The 25,119-nt window shown below is 42.3% G+C and overlaps 2 pseudogenes across 1 annotated transcript; both read left to right on the top strand.

Moving 5' to 3' along the window:
• Positions 168-5,040, top strand: LOC103648663 (sodium/hydrogen exchanger pseudogene; annotated as a pseudogene).
• On the top strand, positions 6,916-9,243 carry LOC103646475 (metallo-dependent hydrolase pseudogene; annotated as a pseudogene). Its single transcript, NR_163422.1, has 3 exons — positions 6,916-7,142; positions 8,890-8,973; positions 9,141-9,243. The product of NR_163422.1 is annotated as a metallo-dependent hydrolase pseudogene (transcript).
• The last annotated feature ends 15,876 nt before the right edge of the window (positions 9,244-25,119 follow it).

The following is a 25,119-nucleotide window of genomic DNA, read 5'->3' as shown; positions in this document are numbered from 1 at the left end:
TTGGTGGATTCAAGCTTGGGTTTCAGGTCACCCGTGCTCAGGCTCTTGCTAATTATGTTATATTTTGCATGCAAAGTTGTACATAAAATTTATATTCCTTTTGATCTCATTGAACTATTTCAATTTGCAGATGGTCGTGATAGATGAGGTAGATTCTTTTCTCTTCAGACCACATGTTGGGCTTAGGGCCAAGTACCAGGCAATATGTAATTATTAAAAGCACTTTATGTGCCATTATTGTTTCAGAAATTCCATAGACAACATCTTCATTAATATTGAATTTTACTGAATTATCTACCAAACTGGCTTCTAATCATTAGAAATATGATTTACATTATGATTTTTACCTTCTAATTTGTGACATCTCTACAAGTAATTTTCTTACCAGATTCTTCTTGCAAACAAGGGAGGTTGACCTAAAATTGCAAAACAGTTGGTGGATGTCTACGCGCGCAGTTTAAGGTTTGGATGCGTTTCAGCTTTCTATTGTTGTTTATGCTTATTGTGTGAATGATTTGTTAGCCTTTATCTTTCCTTTTTTCTTATTAATATAATGTTGCAAAACTCTCCATGTTTGAGAAACAAAAATCATGTCTTCCATTATATTTAAGTTTTATTACCCATCACATGGGCATCTCATGAGTTTCCTTCATGAGCATTTTGTGGTTTGATCAATGGGGATGTCTGTGTAACCAGATATTGAGGGCCTGAACCGCATGTAAGGTGGTATTGTGGCACTTCAAGTTTGTACAAAGATGGGGTGATCCTCTAGGGAGGGTAACACATTGGTAAAATAGTCACTTACGTGTGGTACTGTGGTGGGGTAGTGACATATTATCTTGTGATCTTTGAGCATGTGGTCATGCTTTGTTTCAGTGCTTGGAACATTGCCAGCCATCTTGTTGATGTGTTTCACTGGTAATTATTGTTGTCCAGCCATCACATGTAATTTGGGCATGACATGCTATTCTGTGTTCATGCATTTGAATTCACAATTTTAAGAATGGGCATGTTACAATGGACATGGACTTTTGTTGGGGGAGGGGATCTAAATATCATTCTTTCGGTAACAAAATAAACATTCTTATGTTTGAAACACTATATTTCTAAATCATGCTACAGTGCACGCGCTTGGCTGACTGCCCAGTTAGCTATTTGCATACACCAAGCGGCAGTGTATATATATTTTGTCGGTTTAAGGACCATCTGCAATACAATAGATCGATCGTCAGCCGCTTAAGAGGAGCAGCTCCTTTTATGGTTTTGTGTTCTCACAATTTATGGTAGGATGCCATGCAAAACCCTTTTGGTTCAATCACTCACTTCATAGTTCATACTGTATGGTGATTTACTTCTACAACAACATGATATCATTAGCAACCCTTTTTCTGTGAGACTATCCTTGTCCCCCATACAATACATCTAGGAGTCTTGTGCATCTGTTGGTGAAGAGATGATGGCAGTTTAGTTGTTGGCTCTAAACTCTGAAAAAATATTTTTTTACCAAATACAACATCAGATGTAATCTCTACTATTCTTAAGAAGATACCGTAGGCGTCCACAGTGGCGTGGCGCACGGTTCTGCCCTGCCCCTGCCTCCGACATCCTCCCCTTGCCCCGCTCTTGGTCGCGCAATCCTAGGAACCCTCCATCCGCCCCACCATCATCGCACTATCCATCGCCGCCCCGCCATCATCGGCCCGCACCCGTGCGCATGCCCTACCCCCGACATCCTCCCCTCGCGCCCTTCCATCGGCGAACGCTCCCACTCGCTGTGCATCGTGCCCTCGCCCCCGTCAACCACCCCGTGCGTCGATGCCTGCCCCTGCCCCCGCCCCCATCCCTATGATGCCCGCGGCCACAACGCCCCCTCCCCTCGACGCGCTCTGCGCGCCATGCCTGCTAACCATGACCACAGCGCCTGGAGCAATGGAGAGGATGTCGGCCTTGCATGGCACCGGAGAGGGTGGCCCCTGCGCGAACGCAGCCCCCGACCTCAGCCCCGATGGCGGCGCGCTGCCCCACCAGCCCCCCGACGCGAGCGAGCGTGGTGCGGCCCCACCCAACGACGCGAGCGAGGCACGCGGCCCTCCCGGCGGGGTGGACGCGGCCCCTGGCTGTGAGGCGACGATGGGGCTGGGGGCTGCGATGGCGCTGGGCGACCCGCCGGCGGACTACGCATCCATCGCGGCGGTGGGGCTGTTCGTGGCACTCATGTGCGTCTGCATCGTCGTCGGGCACCTCCTCGAGGAGAACCGCTGGATGAACGAGTCCATCACCACGCTCTTCATCGTGAGTCCAACCGCCTCCTTTTCTTTTTCGCTTTTGCCCTGCTGTGCTCATGCTTCTGTTCTTAATCGAGGCTTCGGGACCTTGATGTTGCAATGCTGTATGTTGGGGATTGCAGGGGCTGGGAACTAGAGCAGTCATCCTGTTCGCGTCGAGCGAGAAGCATTCGCGTGTGTTGGTGTTCAGTGAGGACCTCTTATTTATTTACCTGCTGCCGCCGATCATATTCAATGCAGGGAATGGGATTCGTGTATTGATGCTATGTTCTAGCGTTATGGTGTTATTATTTTATTTTTTGTTAGTATTTATATCAGTTTTTCCTGCACATAATAATAAACATAACGAAAAAAGCAAGAAGACCCTAACGATTAAAAGTAGTATTTATATCAAGAGAGATGTTGCTACCCTGCCTGTGTGCTCGGAAAATTCCTCCTCCTTTTCTTTCTAATTGATGCAGGAGGCAGGAGCATCCTTAATTGAACGACAGTGATCCTACAGTTTATGTTGGAAAGAAATTAACATAGGAGCATTGCATGTATTTGGTTATTGTTTTAGAACCTATTTCTATAGGTTTTCTCTTTGGAGCTTTCTGAGCTAAAGTCCAAAAAGGATTCCAACTTCTGAACACTTCAGTAGCAAAGCAACTATGTTGTGCTATGAAATATAAATCTGCAATTATTCCACCAAGTCTTTGGCGTTAGGAGTGTAGCTGATATGTTGTCATGTATGATTATGCTGAATATCTGGCACTAAGAACCTTTGTGTATAACCCACTCACAATTCTTTTTTTTCCTTCCCCAATAAGCCAGGTTCCAAGTGAAGAAGAAACAGTTCTTTCGAAACTTCATTACTATTACACTGTTTGGTGCAGTTGGCACCTTGATCTCTTTTACTGTAATATCCCTTGGTAGGTTCAGTCCCAAATTTCACTTTTAACAGGATTATATGCTTCTCGATTTCTGCCTGCCTAACTCACATTTGATCTCAATAGGCGCTCTAGGACTAATATCAAGGCTTAATATCGGCGCACTTGAACTGGGAGACTATCTTGGTAAGTTCATCACCCAAAGCATAAACACTTATGTTGCCCATATACAGTTCTTTCTTTCTGACTCTTGTACATCTTAAATTTCAGCACTTGGGGCAATATTCTCGGCCACAGACTCGGTTTGCACCTTGTAGGTGTTAAGCCAAGATGAGACACCATTCTTGTATAGCCTCGTGTTTGGTGAAGGTGTTGTCAATGACACAACTTCTGTTGTGTTGTTCAATGCAATCCACAACTTTGATCCTGGAAATATCAGTGGTGCCAAATTACTGAACTTCATTAGCAGTTTCCTTTATCTGTTCGGCTCCAACACCATTCTTGGAGTAGCTGTAAGTTATATGCTCTTCCGCTTCTAGCTTTGCTAAAGTTTACTGACATGTGTTTTTTTCTGCAGTCTGGACTTCTTAGTGCTTATACCATTAAGAAGTTGTACTTTGGCAGGTTTGTACTTGACACAACACAATTTTTTTAATTGAAAAATTGATGGTATTTCCACATCTTACATTCCTCTTATTTGACATGCACCCTAGGCATTCAACCGATCGTGAAGTTTCCATTATGATGCTAATGGCTTATTTATCTTACATGCTAGCTGAAGTGAGCACCCTATACTTTTAACCTCTGCAGACATTTTGCATTTTTTAAAAGCAAACATAGCTGTAAATTGTTATTAACGGGTTGCCTTTTTATTGTAAGTTGCTCGATTTGAGTGGAATTCTCACTGTGTTTTTCTGCGGTGTCGTCACTATACTTGTCACAATGTAACAGAAAGTTCGAGGGTCACAACCAAGTAAGTAGCTTCATACCTTCTGTATGAACATTTGCTTTTGATCATGCATTCTTTGGTAATGCTTATGCTAATGTACTATTGGATGGATCACAGGCATGCCTTTGCAACATTGTCGTTTATCTCCGAGACTTTTCTGTTTCTTTATGTTGGTATGGATGCATTGGAAATAGAGAAGTGGAAGATTGTCGGTCAAACTTATAGGCATACTCTCTCCCTCTTTCTCTCTCTTCATTGCTCAACTAGAAGATCTTTCTTCTAGATCTGTATTTTCTATCATGTGCAGCCCGGTAAAGTCTATCGCTTTGAGCAGCACCATTTTAGCCTTGGTGCTGGTTTCAAGAGTTGCTTTTGTTTTCCCACTATCCTTTCTATCAAATTTGACCAAAAAACTCCAAATGGAAAGATATCTTTTAGGCAGCAGGTAAGTCTTTAACTTAGCAACGTCTTAACTTCTTATGTTCTCTTGAAACAGTTGTTATATTCCTTACATGATACTGGTCATTTAGGTTATTGTTTGGTGGGCGGGTCTCATGAGAGGTGTTGTGTCTATTGCGTTGGCTTACAATAAGGTTAATCTTGTGTTTGGTCTATATGGTTTGAGCTTTGGTCTGGAATTGTGTTACTGCTTTTGCTTCCTCTATCCATTCCAAAACATAGGACATTTTTTGTTGTCGTAAGTCAAAATTCTCTAACTTTGACAAAGTTTATAGAAAAACAAACCAACATCAACAACCTTCATTTCTTAATCTTATATAGAAGTTGTAGTATTTTAGTCTAATAGATGGACATGTTTTAAATTTTGAGACATTGAAACAATTTGCATCATGAAGGCGTTTGACTTAATGTTTCCAAGGTTCTGTGGCAGTGCGAGGCATTTTGGGAGGTGGTGAGCGCCTCGCTTGGCACCTTCATTTTCGTGATGATGCTGTCCTTCAGGCTGCAGTGCCACACAAGTTCGTTTGGTGTAGGTGCTGCTTGATTTTTGGCGGTGCATGTCGGGTGTTCGACAATGTTTCTGAGGTTTTGTGGCAGTGCGAGGCATTTTGGGAGGGACATCATCATGCCCAACTTGAAGTCGTCCGTGACCACAATAGCGAGCGCGGTGGAGTACATGGATGAAGTATTGAAGGCGTTGCCGCCAGGTAGTACCTTCTTCCCACTCATGACACTACCTCGTAGACAACACAAGTCTAGATGAGATCAGGCTCGCAAGTATGACCTACCTGTTGCCCTTTTTTTGTTAATCTTTTAAACTGAAGCAAAAGTTTTCCCCGTGAGATTTTTTCCCCTGGTTGTGTCGCGGTTAGGCGTAATGGATGCCTCTTTTGCTGCTCGCATGTGCTTGTTTTTTTCCCGTGTGTAGCAACCTTTGCTTAGCATTCATAAGAAAATGATGTCGTCCCCGTATTTGGATAGATAAATGGATCTAATTAAATATCCCGTGCCTATCATAATGTTCGCGTTGCTAGCAGATTTAAAGGGGGGTAGTGGGGAAACACCATTTTCCGTTGGTCAAGCAATTAACTCGCCTGAGTTAGTGTGAGCCATTGCTTGCTTTACTGCCACGAGAGGGGTCTTGTTGCAGTTATGCAGCTATCTGATTTGTATGCCTTTTCTTGTCCGGAGATTAAGTCGATCTGGCCGGTGCATTCCCATCCCCACCATCTGGTGAGTCCTTTTATTTGTTCTTCTGTAAAAATTTAAAAATGTCTCTTTGTTTTACAGGTGAGGCCAGGAATGAGGATTCACGAACACTGCAATTCAATTATGGTTCATTCAAACATAAGGCATTGGATAAATCCTTAACTAAAAAGGTTCCTAAAAATCGTTTGACTTCAAATACTAAACTAACACAATGTTGCTCTATTGTAGGGATTTTTGAAGCACTGACTGCATTCCCCTTTCTCCCTTCCTGCTGTGCGAAGCCGTGCCCCAAACCCTCTACCATCTTATTTCAGTCCCCACTCTCTACCATCTTCCAGGGAAAAACACTAGCAATCTTACATGAGTTCCAAGTTTTGCAGGTCGTTGCTGTTGGTGAATGTGGTTTGGATTATGACAGACTTCAGTTCTGTCCGACAGATATGCAAAAAAAGTATAGAATCTTGTTCTCCTATGCACACAAATTGGCATTTAATCTATTCATTTCTAAGTGATTTATTTTGTATTAGGTACTTTGAGAAACAATTTGAGTTGGCTGAAGCAGTAAAGCTGCCCATTTTCTTCACATGTGTGCTGCTGGTGAAGACTTCTATGAAATCATGACACGAAATTTGCACAGGTAGCATATAATCTGTATTCCGTAGGTGGTGTTCCTCAATGATGCCCTGCTGGATACACTCTTGTTTTTAATGAAACAGTTGAAAGTACACTGGCCGTAGGAGTTACCTATGTTTCAATTCACTTGTTATGTTTTATAACTATTCCTTGATCTTTGTGTCTGTTTTTCTCTTTGGCAGATTCCCTGGTGGGGTTACATATTCCTTCACTGACTTAGCAGAAGATCAGGATAGGCTACTTTCTTTTGAGAAGATGTTTATCGGTAAAATCTCTTTACCTAGCAATAAAAATATGCATCTCTTGCAACATGATAAACTTCAGAGTAAAGATAGTCAATTGACCACCCTTTAGGTAGTTGTAACAAGCTATTTCGAATTCTGTTGTAATTCCTCTTTGTGATTTAGTTCTGTGTTGAAAATTTCCATTTGGATATTGATAACTGAAACAACTGTAAAATTTGATACTCTGTTATTCTTTATCTCCCAGTTGGGTCAGATGATTGTGCATCATGGTTGCAGGTGTTAATGGTTCCTCTCTAAAAACTAACGGAAATCTTGAGGTTCTACGAGGCATTCCTGTCGAGAGGTTGATGATGGAAACAGATTCTCCATATTGTGACATAATAAATACTCATGCTGGAAGCCAGTATGTAAAATCTGTCTGGCCATCCAAGAAGAAAGAAAAGTATGAGCCAGATTCAACAGTAAAAGGTCGCAATGAGCCTTGTTTAGTCAGGTACGTTGCAACAGTTTGCCATCAATTCTTGGGTTTTCTTGCTCGGTATAGACTGGTTGCTGAGTTTTTAAATATGACAATTGTTTTCCAGTGTAGAGAATATTTGCTTATCATTTAAGTACTCCATTTTATCATTTAAGTACTCCTTTTCTTAGCATTCATAAGAAAATGTTGTCGTCCCCGTATTTGGATAGATAAATGGATCTAATTAAATATCTCGTGCCTATCAAAATGTTCACGTTGCTAGCAGATTTAAAAGGGATAGTGGGGAAACACCATTTTCCGTTGGTCAAGCAATTAACTCGCCTAAGTTAGTGTGAGCCATTGCTTGCAACTTTACTGCCCCACGGGGGGTCTTGTTGCAGTTATGCAGTTGTCTGATTTGTATGCCTTTTCTTGTCCGGAGAATAAGCCGATCTGTCCGGTGCATTCCCATCCCCACCATCTGGTGAGTCCTTTTATTTGTTCTTCTGTAAAAATTTAAAAATGTCTCTTTGTTTTACATGTGAGGCCAGGAATGAGGATTCACGAACACTGCAATTCAATTATGGTTCATTCAAACATAAGGCATTGGATAAATCCTTAACTAAAAAGGTTCCTAAAAATCGTTTGACTTCAAATACTAAACTAACACAATGTTGCTCTATTGTAGGGATTTTTGAAGCACTGACTGCATTCCCCTTTCTCCCTTCCTGCTGTGCGAAGCCGTGCCCCAAACCCTCTACCATCTTATTTCAGTCCCCACTCTCTACCATCCTCCAGGGAAAAAACACTAGCAATCTTACATGAATTCCAAGTTTTGCATGTCGTTGCTGTTGGTGAATGTGGTTTGGATTATGACAGACTTCAGTTCTGTCCGGCAGATATGCAAAAGAAGTATACAATCTTGTTCTCCTATGCACACAAATTGGCATTTAATCTATTCATTTCTGAGTGATTTATTTTGTATTAGGTACTTTGAGAAACAATTTGAGTTGGCTAAAGCTGTAAAACTGCCCATGTTTCTTCACATGCGTGCTGTTGGTGAAGACTTATGTGAAATCATGACACGAAATTTGCACAGGTAGCATATAATCTGTATTCCGTAGGTGGTGTTCCTCAATGATGCCCTGCTGGATACACTCTTGTTTTTAATGAAACAGTTGAAAGTACATTGGTCGTAGGAGTTACCTCTATTTCAATTCACTTGTTATGTTTTATAACTATTCCTTGATCTCTGTGTCTGTTTTTCTCTTTGGCAGATTCCCTGGTGGGGTTACACATTCCTTCACTGACTCCAGGATAGGCTACTTTCTTTTGAGAAGATGTTTATCGGTAAAATCTCTTTCACCTAGCAATAAAAATCTGCATCTCTTGCAACATGATGATCAATGCTCAACAACATTGATCAGGGTAGAAATACAAATTTCCAGTGTAGAGAATATTTGCTTCTCATTTAAGTACTTCATTCTTTTACATGCTTTCTCTGTAGAAGCATCCAAGTAATCCAACCTTAACTCATGCCCTTCTCTGTAGAGAGACTAAACAAGAAACTTGTCTTTTACATGGAAATTTGTATTTCTACCCTGATCAATGTTGTTGAGCATTGATCATTGACTTTTGTGCTTCATTAGCCTTATTCCCTAAGTCATGATTGTTCTATTGTTATTACTGGGAGCTGAACTCGTCAGACTTATCTGTTACTCAAATTTTTATTCTCACATGAATGTTGCCCCCAGAAAATTTGACTTGGAGCTATCGATTTCAGGCAAGTTCTTGAGGTAGTGGCTGGAAGCAAAGAAATTTCTGACATAGAAGGCCTGAGTAGAACTCTGTACCACAACACATGCAGGTAAGATAACTTCGTACCAACCTTAGAATTTTCCACTGGTTATCAGTAACTAGAAACAACCCATGTCATAATCATGTTGCTTATTTGTAGCTCCAGCTCTGCGGTGTTCGATAAGTCATCTTTTAATCAATGTGAATACATGATTAATGGATATACCAATCTTGCAGGCTCTTCTTTCCTCAGGATCTTGACGCGTCTGCTAATGCGTAGCTTGAGAGTGGTACTGCCGTCCAGGATTGCTGATGTCAGAGTGATTTTTTTTAAATGTTTCCTTTTGGTTGGCGTTTGGTTTCGTACAACTTCCAATATGCTTATGAAATGTTTTTGGTCTTATAATTTTCCCTCGCTGCCAATTTTGCCATGTTTCATGAGCCTGATGACATGTCAGGCAAGTCCTGACTATGTACAAGTACCCTACTGAGACTATGTCGTAAAATCATTTAGGGCTGAGCATGTACAAGTACAGTTTAATGGCTATGTTGTTCACTACAATCAAACAACAACTAAGCTCTATATCTATATTTTATACAAATTTTTAAATCCCGTGGCAACGCACGGGCATGTACCTAGTTAATGATAAAAATAAATAACTACCATATCAAGAGATAACTCGTTGTATAAATGTGTTCATTTTAATGCACGCATAATAATTTCTTACATCTGATAATGTGTAGAAGTGAAAATGTTTTGCATTAATAAAAAAGGAAGACGTCCTAATTATAATTTAAGAGATGATGTGGATCTCCGTTTATCCTCGTGGGGAACAGGGATGAGGTAGAAATATCTCCCACAATTATTTGAGGGGATCCTCATGGACTATTTGTTGTTGTGGGGACATAATGGAGAGTTAATCCCGACGGAGAATTCCCTGTTGCTATCTGATAGTCGCCTAGAGGGGGGGGGGTGAATAGGGCGAAACTGAAATTCTCAAAAATAATCACAACTACAAGCCGGGTTAGCGTTAGAAATATAAACGAGTCCGCGAGAGGGCGTAAAAACAAATCGCAAGCGAGTGAAGCGGTAAGACACGCGGATTTGTTTTACCGAGATTCGGTTTTTGCAAACCTACTCCCCGTTGAGGTGGTCACAAAGACCGGGTCTCTTTCAACCCTTTCCCTCTCTCAAACGGTCCCTCGGACCGAGTGAGCTTCTCCTTCTCAATCAAACGGGAACAAAGCTTCCCCGCAAGGGCCACCACACAATTGGTGCCTCTTGCCTTGGTTACAATTGAGTTTTGATCACAAGAACAAGAGAGAGAGAAAGAAGCAATCCAAGCGCAAGAGCTCAAAGAACACGACAAATCTCTCTCGCTAATCACTAAAGCCTTGTGTGGAATTGGAGAGGATTTGATCACTTGAGTATGTCTAGAATTGAATGCCTAGCTCTTGTAAGTGGTTGAGAAGTGGAAAACATGGATGCAATGAATGGTGGGTGGTTGGGGGTATTTATAGCCCCAACCACCAAACTAGCCGTTTGGTGGGGCTGACTGTCGTATGGTGCACCGGACAGTCCGGTGCACACCGGACATGTCCGGTGCGCCAGCCACGTCACCAAAACCGTTGGGTTCCGACCGTTGGAGTACTGTATTCTGGGCCCGCCTGGATGTCCGGTGGCGCACCGGACATGTACTGTAGAGTGTCCGGTGCGCCAGTATGGCCGTGCCTGACTTCTGCGCGCGCTGGCGCGCATTTAATGCGCTGCAGGTAGCCGTTGGCGCCGAAATATCCGTTGCTCCGTTGTCCCACCGGACAGTCCGGTGCACACCGGACATGTCCTGTGAATTATAGTGGACTAGCCGTTGGAGATTCCCGAAGCTGGCGAGCTCCTCAGGCCGCTCTTCCTTGGAGCACCGGACACTGTCCGGTGTACACCGGACAGTCCGGTGAATTATAGCGGAGCGCCTCTGGATTTTCCCGAAGGCGACGAGTTTGAGTTGGAGTCCTCTGGTGCACCGGACACTGTCCGATGGTGCACCGGACAGTCCGGTGCGTCAGACCAGAGGTGCCTTCGGTTGCCCCTTTGCTCTTTTGTTGAACCCAATACTTGGTCTTTTTATTGGCTAAGTGTGAACCTTTGGCACCTGTATAACTTACACACTAGAGCAAACTAGTTAGTCCAATTAGTTGTGTTGGGCAATTCAACCACCAAAATTATTTAGGAACTAGGTGTAAGCCTAATTCCCTTTCAATCTCCCCCTTTTTGGTGATTGATGCCAACACAAACCAAAGCAAATATGGAAGTACATAATTGAACTAGTTTGCATGATGTAAGTGCAAAGGTTGCTTGGAATTGAGCCAATATAAATACTTACAAGATATGCATGGATTGTTTCTTTGTTTTTAACATTTTGGACCACGTTTGCACCACATGTTTCGTTTTTGCAAATTCTTTTGTAAATCCTTTTCAAGGTTCTTTTGCAAATAGTCAAAGGTAAATGAATAAGATTTTGCAAAGCATTTTCAAGATTTGAAATTTTCTCCCCCTGTTTCAAATGCTTTTCCTTTGGCTAAACAAAACTCCCCCTTAATGAAATCCTCCTCTTAGTGTTCAAGAGGGTTTTAAGATATCAATTTTGAAAATACTACTTTCTCCCCCTTTTGAACACAATGAGATACCAATTTTAAAATCATTAGTTTTAAAATTAGGTGGTGGTGCGGTCCTTTTGCTTTGGGCTCTTACTCTCTCCCCCATTGGCATGAATCGCCAAAAACGGAATCATTAGAGCCCTTACATAACTCTCTCCTCCTTTGGTCATAAATAAATGAGTGAAGATTATACCAAGGGCGGAGTCCTTTTGCTTTTGACTCTCCCCCAAAAGATGGAGAGATGCGCGGAGCGACGACGAAGGATGAGTTGCGGAGTGGAAGCCTTTGTCTTCGCCGAAGACTCCAATTTCCTTTCAATACACCTATGACTTGGTTTGAAATATACTTGAAAACGCATTAGTCATAGCATATGAAAGAGACATGATCAAAGGTATATAAATGAGCTATGTGTGCAATTTAGCAAAAGAAGTTCCTAGAATCAAGAATATTTAGCTCATGCCTAAGTTTGTTAAAAGTTTGTTCATCAAGTGGCTTGGTAAAGATATCGGCTAATTGATCTTTAGTATTAATGTAAGAAATCTCGATATCTCCCTTTTGTTGGTGATCCCTTAAAAAGTGATACCGAATGGCTATGTGTTTAGTGCGGCTATGCTCGACGGGATTATCCGCCATTTTGATTGCACTCTCATTATCACATAGAAGAGGAACTTTGGTTAATTTGTAACCATAGTCCTTAAGGGTTTGCCTCATCCAAAGTAGTTGCGCGCAACAATGGCCTGCGGCAATGTACTCGGCTTCGGCGGTAGAAAGAGCTACAGAATTTTGCTTCTTTGAAGCCCACGACACCAAGGATCTTCCCAAGAACTGGCAAGTCCCCGATGTGCTCTTTCTATTGATTTTACACCCCGCCCAATCGGCATCGGAATAACCAATCAAATCAAAGGTGGATCCCCTAGGATACCAAAGCCCAAACTTAGGAGTATAAACTAAATATCTCAAGATTCGTTTTACGGCCTTAAGGTGAGCTTCCTTAGGGTCGGCTTGGAATCTTGCACACATGCATACAGAAAGCATAATATCCGGTCGAGATGCACATAAATAGAGTAAGGACCCTATCATCGACCGGTATACCTTTTGATCGACGGATTTACCTCCTTCGTCGAGGTCGAGATGTCCATTGGTTCCCATGGGTGTCTTGATGGGTTTGGCATCCTTCATTCCAAACTTGCTTAGAATATCTTGAGTATACTTCGTTTGACTTAGGAAGGTGCCCTCTTGGAGTTGCTTTACTTGAAATCCTAAGAAATACTTCAACTCCCCCATCATCGACATCTCGAACTTTTGTGTCATGATCCTACTAAATTCTTCACATGTAGATTCGTTAGTAGACCCAAATATGATATCATCAACATAAATTTGGCATACAAACAAATCATTGTCAAGAGTTTTAGTAAATAAAGTAGGATTGACCTTTCCAACTTTGAAGCCATTAGTGATAAGGAAATCTCTAAGGCATTCATACCTTGCTCTTGGGGCTTGCTTGAGCCCATAAAGCGCCTTAGAGAGCTTATATACATGGTTAGGGTACTCACTATCTTCAAAGCCGGGAGGTTGCTCAACATAGACCTCTTCCTTGATCGGTCCATTGAGGAAGACACTTTTCACATCCATTTGATAAAGCTTGAAGCCATGGTAAGTAGCATAGGCTAATAATATGCGAATTGACTCAAGCCTAGCTATGGGTGCATAGGTTTCACCGAAATCGAAACCTTCGACTTGGGAGTATCCCTTGGCCACAAGTCGAGCTTTGTTCCTTGTCACCACACCATGCTCGTCTTGCTTGTTGCGGAAGACCCATTTGGTTCCTACAACATTTTGATTAGGACGTGGAACTAAATGCCATACCTCATTCCTAGTGAAGTTGTTGAGCTCCTCTTGCATCGCCACCACCCAATCCGAATCTTGGAGTGCTTCCTCTATCCTGTGTGGTTCAATAGAGGAAACAAACGAGTAATGTTCTCAAAAATGTGCAACACGAGATCTAGCGGTTACCCCCTTATGAATGTCGCCGAGGATGGTGTCGACGGGGTGATCTCGTTGGATTGCTTGGTGGACTCTTGGGTGTGGCGGCCTTTGTTCTTCATCCTCCTTGTCTTGATCATTTGTATCTCCCCCTTGATTATTGCCGTCATCTTGAGGTGGCTCATTAGCTTGATCTTCTACTTCATCAACTTGAGCTTCATCCTCATTTTGAGTCAGTGGAGATGCTTGCGTGGAGGAGGATGGTTGATCTTGTGCACTTGGAGGCTCTTCGGATTCCTTAGGACACACATCCCCAATGGACATGTTCCTTAGCGCGATGCACGGAGCCTCTTCAATACCTATCTCATCAAGATCAACTTGCTCTACTTGAGAGCCGTTAGTTTCATCAAACACAACGTCACAAGAAACTTCAACTAGTCCCGAGGACTTGTTAAAGACTCTATATGCCCTTGTGTTTGAATCATATCCTAGTAAAAAGCCTTCTACAGTCTTAGGAGCAAATTTAGATTTTCTACCTCTTTTAACAAGAATAAAGCATTTGCTACCAAAGACTCTAAAATATGAAATGTTGGGCTTTTTACCGGTTAGGAGTTCATAAGATGTCTTCTTGAGGATTCGGTGTAGATATAACCTGTTGATGGCATAGCAAGCGGTGTTGACCGCCTCGGCCCAAAACCGATCCGAAGTCTTGTACTCATCAAGCATGGTTCTTGCCATGTCCAATAGAGTTCTATTCTTTCTCTCCACTACACCATTTTGTTGTGGCGTGTAGGGAGAAGAGAACTCATGCTTGATCCCTTCCTCCTCAAGGAAGCCTTCAATTTGTGAGTTCTTGAACTCCGTCCCGTTGTCGCTTCTAATTTTCTTGATCCTTAAGCCGAACTCATTTTGAGCCCGTCTCAAGAATCCCTTTAAGGTCTCTTGGGTTTGAGATTTTTCCTGCAAAAAGAATACCCAAGTGAAGCGAGAATAATCATCCACTATTACAAGACAATACTTACTCCCGCCGATGCTTATGTAAGCAATCGGGCCGAATAGATCCACGTGGAGTAGCTCAAGCGGCCTGTCGGTCGTCATGATGTTCTTGTTTGGATGATGGGCACCAACTTGCTTTCCTGCTTGGCATGCGCTACAAACCCTGTCTTTCTCAAAATGAACATTGGTTAGTCCTAATATGTGCTCTCCCTTTAGAAGCTTATGAAGATTCTTCATCCCAACATGGGCTAGTCGGCGGTGCCAGAGCCAACCCATGTTAGTCTTAGCAATTAAGCATGTGTCGAGTTCAGCTCTATCAAAATCTACTAAGTATAGCTGACCCTCTAACACACCCTTAAATGCTATTGAATCATCACTTCTTCTAAAGACAGTGACACCTATATCAGTAAAGAGACAGTTGCAGCCCATTTTGCATAATTGAGATACAGAAAGCAAATTGTAATCTAATGAATCTACAAGAAAAACATTGGAAATAGAATGGTCAGGAGATATAGCAATTTTACCCAATCCTTTGACCAAACCTTGGTTTCCATCCCCGAATGTGATTGCTTGTTGAGGATCTTGGTTTTTCTCGTAGGAGGAGAACATTTTCTTCTCCCCAGTCATGTGGTTTGTGCACCCGCTATCGATGATCCAACTTGAGCCCCCGGATGCATAAACCTACAAAACAAGTTTAGTTCTTGACTTTAGGTACCCAAACGGTTTTGGGTCCTTTGGCATTAGAAACAAGAACTTTGGGTACCCAAACACAAGTCTTAGATCCCTTGTGCTTGCCCCCAACATATTTGGCAACTACTTTGCCAGATTTGTTAGTCAACACATATGATGCATCAAAGGTTTTAAATGAAAAGCTATGTTCATTTGATGCACTAGGAGTTTTCTTCTTAGGCAACTTAGCACGGGTTGGTTGCCTAGAGCTAGATGTCTCACCCTTATACATAAAAGCATGGTTAGGGCCAGAGTGAGACTTCCTAGAATGAATTCTCCTAATTTTGTCCTTGGGATAACCGGCAGGGTATAAAATGTAACCCTCGTTATCCTGAGGCATGGGAGCCTTGCCCTTAACAAAGTTGGACAATTTCTTAGGAGGGGCACTAAGTTTGACATTGCCTCCCTGTTGGAAGCCAATGCCATCCTTGATGCCAGGGCGTCTCCCACTATAGAGCATACTTCTAGCAAATTTAAATTTTTCATTTTCTAAGTTATGCTCGGCAATTTTAGCATCTAATTTTGCTACATGATCATTTTGTTGTTTAATTAAAGCCATGTGATCATGTATAGCATCAATGTTAACATCTCTACATCTAGTACAAATGGTAGTATGCTCAACGGTAGATGTAGAGGGTTTGCAAGATTTCAATTCTACAACCTTAGCATGCAATATATCATTCTTAGTTCTAATGTTGGAAATAGTAGCATTGCAAACATCTAATTCTTTAGCCTTAGCAAGCAATTTTTCATTTTCAATCCTAAGGCTAGCAAGAGACATGTTTAATTCTTCAATCTTAGCAAGCAAATCATCATTATCATTTCTAAGATTGGGAATTGAAACATTACAAGCAATAGGATCAACCTTAGCTAATAAATTAGAATTCTCATTTCTAAGGTTGTCTATAGTCTCATGGCAAGTGCTTAGCTCACTAGATAATTTTTCACATTTTTCAACTTCTAGAGCATAAGCATTTTTAACTTTAACATGCCTTTTGTTTTCCTTGATTAGGAAGTCCTCTTGGGAATCCAAAAGGTCATCCTTTTCATGAATAGCACTAATTAATTCATTTAATTTTTCCTTTTGCTCCATGTTAAGGTTGGTGAAAAGGGTACGCAAGTTATCCTCCTCATCACTAGCATTATCATCACTAGAAGACTCATATTTAGTGGATGATTTGGATTTAACCTTCTTGCTCTTGCCGTCCTTTGCCATGAGGCACTTGTGGCCGACGTTGGGGAAGAGGAGTCCCTTGGTGACGGCGATGTTGGCGGCGTCCTCGTCGTCGGAGGAGTCGGTGGAGCTCTCGTCGGAGTCCCACTCGCGGCACACGTGGGCATCGCCGCCCCTCTTCTTGTGGTACCTCTTCTTTTCTCTCCTCTTGCCCTTCTTGTCGTTATCCCTGTCACTGTCACTTGATAATGGACATTTAGCAATAAAGTGACCGGTTACCACACTTGTAGCAAACCTTCTTGGAACGGGATTTGTAATCCTTCCCCTTCCGTTGCTTGAGGATTTGGCGAAAGCTTTTGATGATTAAAGCCATCTCCTCGTTGTCGAGCTTTGAAGCGTCGATTGGTTGTCTACTTGATGTAGACTCCTCCTTATTCTCCTCCGTCGCCTTGAATGTCACCGGTTGTGCTTCGGATGTGGAGGGATCATCAAGCTCGTTGATCTTATTTGAGCCCTTGATCATACATTCAAAGCTCACAAAATTCCCGATAACTTCCTCGGGAGTCATTAGTGTATATCTAGGATTACCACGAATTAATTGAACTTGAGTGGGGTTAAGGAAGATGAGTGATCTAAGAATAACCTTAACCACCTCGTGGTCATCCCATTTCTTGCTTCCGAGGCTGCGCACTTGGTTCACCAAGGTTTTGAGCCGGTTGTACATATCTTGTGGCTCCTCCCCTTGGCGAAGACGAAAGCGACCGAGCTCCCCCTCGATCGTTTCCCGCTTGGTGATCTTGGTGAGTTCATCACCCTCGTGCGCGGTCTTGAGTAGATCCCAAATCTCCTTCGCATTCTTACAACCCTTGCACCTTGTTATATTCCTCTCTACTTAGAGAGGCAAGGAGTATGGTTGTGGCTTGGGAGTTGAAGTGCTCGATTTGGGCTACTTCATCCTCATCATAGTTTTCATCCCCTACGGATGGTACCTGTGCACCAAACTCAACAACATCCCATATACTTTTGTGGAGCGAGGTTAGATGAAATCGCATTAAATCACTCCACCTAGCGTAATCTTCACCATCAAAAGTTGGTGGTTTGCCTAATGGGACGGAAAGTAAAGGTGTATGTTTAGAAATGCGAGGGTAGCGTAGGGGAATCTTACTATACTTCTTACGCTCTTGGCGCTTAGAAGTGACGGACACCGCGTCAGAGCCGGAGGTGGATGCCGATGAAGAATCGGTCTCGTAGTAGACCACCTTCCTCATCCTCTTTTTCTTGTCCCCACTCCGATGCGGCTTGTGGGAAGAGGATTTCTCCTTCTTCTCTTTGTGGTGTGAAGAAGATCTCTTCTCCTTCCCTTTGGAGGAGTCCTTCTTCTTCTCCTTCCTCTTGGTATGGGACTCTTCCGATGAAGTGCTCCCGTGGCTTGTAGTGGGCTTTTCGCCGGTCTCCATCTCCTTCTTGGCGTGATCTCCCGACATCACTTCGAGCGGTTAGGCTCTAATGAAGCACCGGGCTCTGATACCAATTGATAGTCGCCTAGAGGGGGGGGGGGGTGAATAGGGCGAAACTGAAATTCTCAAAAATAATCACATCTACAAGCCGGGTTAGCGTTAGAAATATAAACGAGTCCGCGAGAGGGCGTAAAAACAAATCGCAAGCGAGTGAAGCGGTAAGACACGCGGATTTGTTTTACCGAGGTTCGGTTTTTGCAAACCTACTCCCCGTTGAGGTGGTCACAAAGGCCGGGTCTCTTTCAACCCTTTCCCTCTCTCAAACGGTCCCTCGGACCGAGTGAGCTTCTCCTTCTCAATCAAACGGGAACAAAGCTTCCCCGCAAGGGCCACTGTTGGAGCGAAGGCAAAGACGCCACCCTTCGCTCGAGGCCTTCGCTGCAGCCGCTGGTCCGCCGGAGGCAAAGCGGGCAGGGACACCCTTCGCAGGACTCGGCGCTTTGACGAAGGCCTGCGGCGACGACCTCACACGGCGCGGCCTCGTTCAGCCCCAAGGCCCACGTGTGATCCGGCCCATTGTAACGGGCCCCGCGTGGCCGCCTCTGTATTACGGGCCTGACTTGTAAAGGCAAACTTGTAATTACAGCTTGTAACCCTGCTTTATGGGAATATTCCGGGGATAAACTAGGCGTCTGAGGGCACATGCGTCCTTAACACAAGACGCTGGGCACTCAGACACCTATAAATACCCCCGCACAGTGCCCGTGAGAGGCTAGATCAACAGAGCTATTGCCCCCGTGCACGTAACCCTGTTGTCGCCATTGTTCACCCCCGTTGGCCCACTTGCAGCAGAGAGCAAGTTCCAACAGCCACCACACAATTGGTGCCTCTTGCCTTGGTTACAATTGAGTTTTGATCACAAGAACAAGAGAGAAAGAAAGAAGCAATCCAAGCGCAAGAGCTCAAAGAACACGACAAATCTCTCTCGCTAATCACTAAAGCCTTGTGTGGAATTGGAGAGGATTTGATCACTTGAGTGTGTCTAGAATTGAATGCCTAGCTCTTGTAAGTGGTTGAGAAGTGGAAAACTTGGATGCAATGAATGGTGGGTGGTTGGGGGTATTTATAGCCCCAACCACCAAACTAACCGTTTGGTGGGGCTGACTGTCGTATGGTGCACCGGACAGTCCGGTGCGCCAGCCACGTCACCAAAACCGTTGGGTTCCGACCGTTGGAGCACTGTCTTCTGGGCCCGCCTGGATGTCCGGTGGCGCACCAGACATGTACTGTAGAGTGTCCGGTGCGCCAGTATGGGCGTGCCTGACTTCTGCGCGCGCTGGCGCGCATTTAATGCGCTGCAGGTAGTCGTTGGCGCCGAAATATTCGTTGCTCCGTTGTCCCACCGGACAGTCCGGTGCACACCGGACATGTCCGGTGAATTATAGTGGACTAGCCGTTGGAGATTCCCGAAGCTAGCGAGTTCCTGAGGCCGCTCTTCCTTGGAGCACCGGACACTGTCCGGTGAATTATAGCGGAGCGCCTCTGGATTTTCCCGAAGGCGACGAGTTTGAGTTGGAGTCCTCTGGTGCACCGGACACTGTCCGGTGGCACACCGGACAGTCCGGTGCGCCAGACCAGAGGTGCCTTCGGTTGCCCCTTTGCTCTTTTGTTGAACCCAATACTTGGTCTTTTTATTGGCTAAGTGTGAACCTTTGGCACCTGTATAACTTACACACTTGAGCAAACTAGTTAATCCAATTACTTGTGTTGGGCAATTCAACCACCAAAATTATTTAGGAACTAGGTGTAAGCCTAATTCCCTTTCACTATCCATACCTGTGCTAGCCTCTAGGAGCGACCCATCCTACCCACGCCCTGCCTGTCCAACTCTCATTGCTCGTCGTAACCACGCCGCCGTGCTTGATGAAGTTTAAATTTGGTTCAAGCAAACTAATTTTGCTCAATTAACCTCTTGCTTGATAAATTCTAGCAAAGTCTACTCAAACTAATGAAATATAAAACTTTTTTTAATTTGGCCAATTCTAACTATTTTTTGATATTTGTCCTACTACTTGATGTATTCTAGCAAAACTTACTCAAACTAGAAAAGTATAGCATACTACATCTAAAATTTACCTATTCAAACTAATTTTGCTCATTTAACCTTATTTGTATATTACACACATAAGTTGCTCGCACAAGGGCCTCAGATTTACCGTACTCCATCTGCACAGATACCAGCAAGTAAAGAGCAAGTGTGTTTAGTGATTGTCATATTCAAAAGTTGTTAATCTTTCTATATCTACATATAATTGTTGGCTTGTTGCTAATAGTATATTTTGGTCTATGTAGCTAGGCTTGGGTTGCTGGAAGCCTGGAACCGTATATGTAAATGCAATTTTTGGCAACCCTTCCCAAGGCACCAACCAAAACTCCAATAATATGACTGATGTCTATTGAACTTTCTATTTCATGTAATACATATGACTAGTAATTTAAGTTAGACTATTGACATTTATGTGTGATGTGTGATAATATATCTGAGATGTGTGAATAGTAAGAAATTTAAACTATGGATATTTGTGGTTGTTTATGTCGACATTGTATAAGTTAATTATGAATAAAATGGTACTTGAATCATTTTATGTGCTGTGAATGAATGTTTTTTTACGTGATTTCATATAAGGAAATAAATATAAACTATCTATATATTTTCGGTTGTTGAAACCATTAATTTCTGTCGGCTAAATAGGCATCCAACGAAAGATAAGTTCGGTAGGCTAGATTGTTGCCCGACAGAAATTAGATATTTTTCATCCAGTTCTGCCTAGCCGACATAAGTTAGTGTGGATAGAGGTAATTTCTCTTTGTTGTTTGTAGCCGATAAAAATTAGCTAACTTCCATCGACTAGTCGACGAAAGTTAATATTGTCATCGTCTAGCGGGCGTTGACCGAACATACAAAATTTAGCCCAAACCGGCAAAAAATAGCTAATTTCTGTTAATAAACTCTAATTTCCATCAATCTCTAACTGACAAAAGTTATATATATTACTGTTGTGGTTATTGACTTGTCCAAACTCAGAAATTATAATATGATTAAAAGGGCATATAGAATGACCAATACATTTCCTTAGTGACGATAGAAGTTCATTCCAGCAGTCCTAGCTTGATGTTGCATACTGAATGATTGTGGGCTAACTAACGTTGATTGGAGCACGCTTCTGTCAACTACTTGCATGGACGCCTTTGCAGTTGGTCACCATTATCTGTGTGATTCTGTCCGGGCTGCTAGCAACGCACTAGAAAATAAGCTCTATCTCTGGTTCGCCAGAGATTATGCGTGCCATTCTCTCCGACGCCTTCATAATTTTTCAGTTGACTGGCCGAGCTCCGCTAGCAACGCACTGGAAATGACATTTTTTAATTGACTAGAAAATGAGTTTTGTAGCTGTTTCGAACGTCAACCACGTTCCGTTGGCTGATAGTACAAGAAGATGGGAAAGAAACAACTGATAATTACGCAAAATAAATTAATAATACACACATAGCCTAAAAATCATGAATTTTACAAAAACGCGACATATATATACATATAATGCTAAAAAAGTTTGGATTCAAGAAGTGGATACATGATTACAACCATGGTATGTGTGGAATGATGTCTTACACGGTATTCGACAAAAAATCGTTACCGACAATATCCGTGTCCGACTAGTTCCGTATTCGACACACAACTATCTGTATTTGTATCCGAGAACATTCGTATTTGTATCCGAAGCTATCCGTATTCGAATTCGAATCCGAATAAAAATGTACAAACAAATATAGTTTCAGTGATATCCGTCCGTATTCGATCCGATTACATCCCTATCTAGAACCACTTGCCTTGATGTTGCTGCTGGAATCCTGTCACACCCGGTTCTGGGGGCAAAACCGAATGCATAGCATATGTGGGCCAAGATCCATTTTCCACAGATATGTTGACGTCACAAGTGTAATATATCAAAAGACAATGCAATAAATGCGTAAAGAGAGTAGAGTAACTTTATTACATCATCTGGATCATTATATCTTAACAACTACCATAATCAAAGTACAACGGAAATAACATGGGTAATCTTTCATAGGAAGATGACCGGCGCATCGTTAGACTCAGTATTCATCGAAATCTCTATCAAGGTCTTCTTCATCACCCTTTGATCAAAATATTAGCAAGGGTGAGCTCACTTATGGTCGGGGCTCAGCAAGTGGGGGAAAAGTTAATGCAAGTTTAACAAGGTGAGGCTAAGGTTGAGCAGTAAGCATTTTAGTTGGTCAATAATTTATTAACAACACCTGTCTTACTAATACGTGTGTATCCCAAGTATCCATTTAAACAAAGGTATAAGAGTATATCAAAAGCACTTAAGTGAAACCACTTAAGCAAACCATTGGCAGATCATCAGATATCGATTTATTGTTCATCTTTAAGTTCAATTATCATGTGAGGATCCAGGTTGCTCTTAACCGTGAGCATGGATGACATATCAGTTTTACACTCTGCGGAGGTGGTACAACTTTACCCACAAGCCATGTATCCCATCTAGCCTGGGTTGATCGGACCCGTAAACACTGCCGAGGTGAATGGCTAGGGATCCATTATGAGGCTTTCACAAAATACACTTAATACAAAACAACTCGCTAAGGTTTCCAAGTCGGTGTGGAGGCCCTCTAGGCGAGGTACCTTAGCCAAGAATATGTCCCCATGTTAACGTGAGCTGCCACCACTGCCCCCCTCTTGCTCATATTTCAGGTAAGGTTGCTAGGTATTAAGCATATAAAGCTAATTACCAAAGCCACAGCCATGATAGCACTCGTCGTTGCACTGTTATCCTGGGTGGTCACTCCATGTTCCAATTAGTATGAAATAATCTTGTTTAACCATCGGGTTAACACCATAATGTCAATTTCAATTCCAGAACATTAATATCAAATAATGAGTGACATCAAAATTATCACGTTGAGCGGTAGCACAAATTTGCAAAACATAGTATTTTCCCAGGGTAATCAAGGAATACAATTGGTAAATCTAGGAAATCCTTAATTAGGCAAATCTCATCAAATTATGCAATATATCCAAAAATAAACATTATTATATGCATTAATTAGGTATAAATGGAATATGCAGAGGGAGAATCCACTTGCCTTGCTCGAACGTGTCCTGCGGGTCGTCCTCGAACGTGTTAGGCTCGTCTAACTCACAGTCCACATCTAGCATCGATATGCGTATCGCACATACAAAAGAACATGTACGCCAAAAAAATAAACATACACCAGTACAGGTGTAATCATTCACCATTACATTCTCATTCATACATCACACTTATCACACTCATAAATACGTCTTAAAGTGTAAATACTTATTAATTCATTACGACTATTACTGCGAGTCATTATTGATGAAATTATGAGTAGGTGGCTATAATAATAGTTTTATATAGTATTACTACGTATTAGCATTCTTTATGAAAATAAAGGCTAATTATTTTCTTTATTACTAATAATAGACTAATAGATTTTATTTCTAAATAGAACTTATGCGTATAGCTAAAATGGTTTATTCATGATTCTTCTAACATTAATATTCTAAGAATCAATATAAATCACTAATTGGACTTTTAATAACATAACCATGGTTATTATGACAAAAACAAGTGTTTTACTAATCTTAAGAATTTAAGTGCTATAATCATGAACACATTTATTTTGGCTAGTAAAAATCTATTTTCATTACGACTAGTGGTATTCTTTTAGTTTTCTCCTTTCTTTCTAAAAGAAAGTACCATTAAAATATTCGGAGATAAATCATCTATTAACCTATAATATTTATATTGCCATGAATTCTATACCATTTACTAATTCTATGTTAAGAAAAACTTCTATTATCTATTAAAATGAACTTATGATTATAACCTTCCAAATAATTTCTAAAATTCATTGTGAACAAAATTAACTATAAAATTACATACATAGTGTTTTCATCACCAACATGTGTCTACCAATTTTTGTCATACTTCTCTCTAATCCAACATTCTAAAAGTCATCGTAAACAAATAACATGACTAATAACGATGCACTAACTTATCGCATATATCTACCAAAAATCCATAGTGTACATACGCATGAATTCTGAATCACAACATTCTCATATTACAACACAATAATTATAAAATTCACAAATGGAATCAAAAAGTGATTTCAAAAACACATAAAAATTATTTTGGGTCGTCTTCAACCTTGAGCTTGCTCGTGTGACGGGGGAGAGTTCGACGGGGGTTCGGCCAAGTGGAGAAGAGCAGGGGTTCGGCGTCCGGTGGCTCCGGTGGGGTTGCGTGGTCCACGAAGCTCCGGCGACGCCGTGGGCGAGCTCCAGTGACAGCGTGGACGAGCAAGGAGAGTGAGTGAGAGGGGGCAAGCTCGGGTAGGGAGGAGAGAGAGGAGCTCGGCGGTATTTATAGAGAGAGGGAGGGGAGAGGAGAGGGCGTCGGGAGAGAGAGAGGCGGCCGGTCGGTTCTTCAAGACGCCATTGATGGTGGCGGCATCAATGGGGAGAGAGTGGGGAGGGCAGAAATGGTCGTGTTGAAGCTCCATTACGCCGAGGAGAAGAACGGGCGCGGGTGGCGCGCGGTCGGGCGTGGGGCGGCTCGGCTGGCGGCGGGCCGGGGCGCGGTGCATCGGGCGCGGGTGCGACCGGGGCGTGGCGCGGCAGTGGCTCGGGCGCAGGGCGTCGAGGCGGCTTGGGCGCGGGGAAGGGGGGGCACTGTGTTGGGCCCCTAGTGGGTCGTTAGGGTTAGGTTAAGTTTTTTTTATTTTTTTATTTCTTTTCTAATTTTAAAATATATTTTTAAATAACCTTAAAATTCATAATAATTATACCAAAATTATTTTTAAATAAAATATTTATTTTTGTACTAATAATTATTATATTATTTATTTGAATTTTCATTTAAGAAGAAATGCTATTAAATATCCAAAATCAATCATGGGCAATCAAAAATTATTCCAAATGCAAATAAATAACAAACACTTGAATGAAAAATTTATTGCCATTATTACCATTAATAACTAAATTCATTATTTTTAGTTGATGATTTTTATAGTGTTACAAACCTACCCTCTTAAAAGAATCTCGTCCTCGAGATTAAGGACCTTCTGAGAATAACTGAGGAAATTCTGCCCT

The sequence above is a fragment of the Zea mays genome, chromosome 2, assembly GCF_902167145.1.
Source record: "Zea mays cultivar B73 chromosome 2, Zm-B73-REFERENCE-NAM-5.0, whole genome shotgun sequence".
NCBI classification, from domain to species: domain Eukaryota; kingdom Viridiplantae; phylum Streptophyta; class Magnoliopsida; order Poales; family Poaceae; genus Zea; species Zea mays.
The sequence above is the reverse complement of the archived record's forward strand: the minus strand, read 5'-3'. Positions and strand labels throughout refer to the sequence as shown.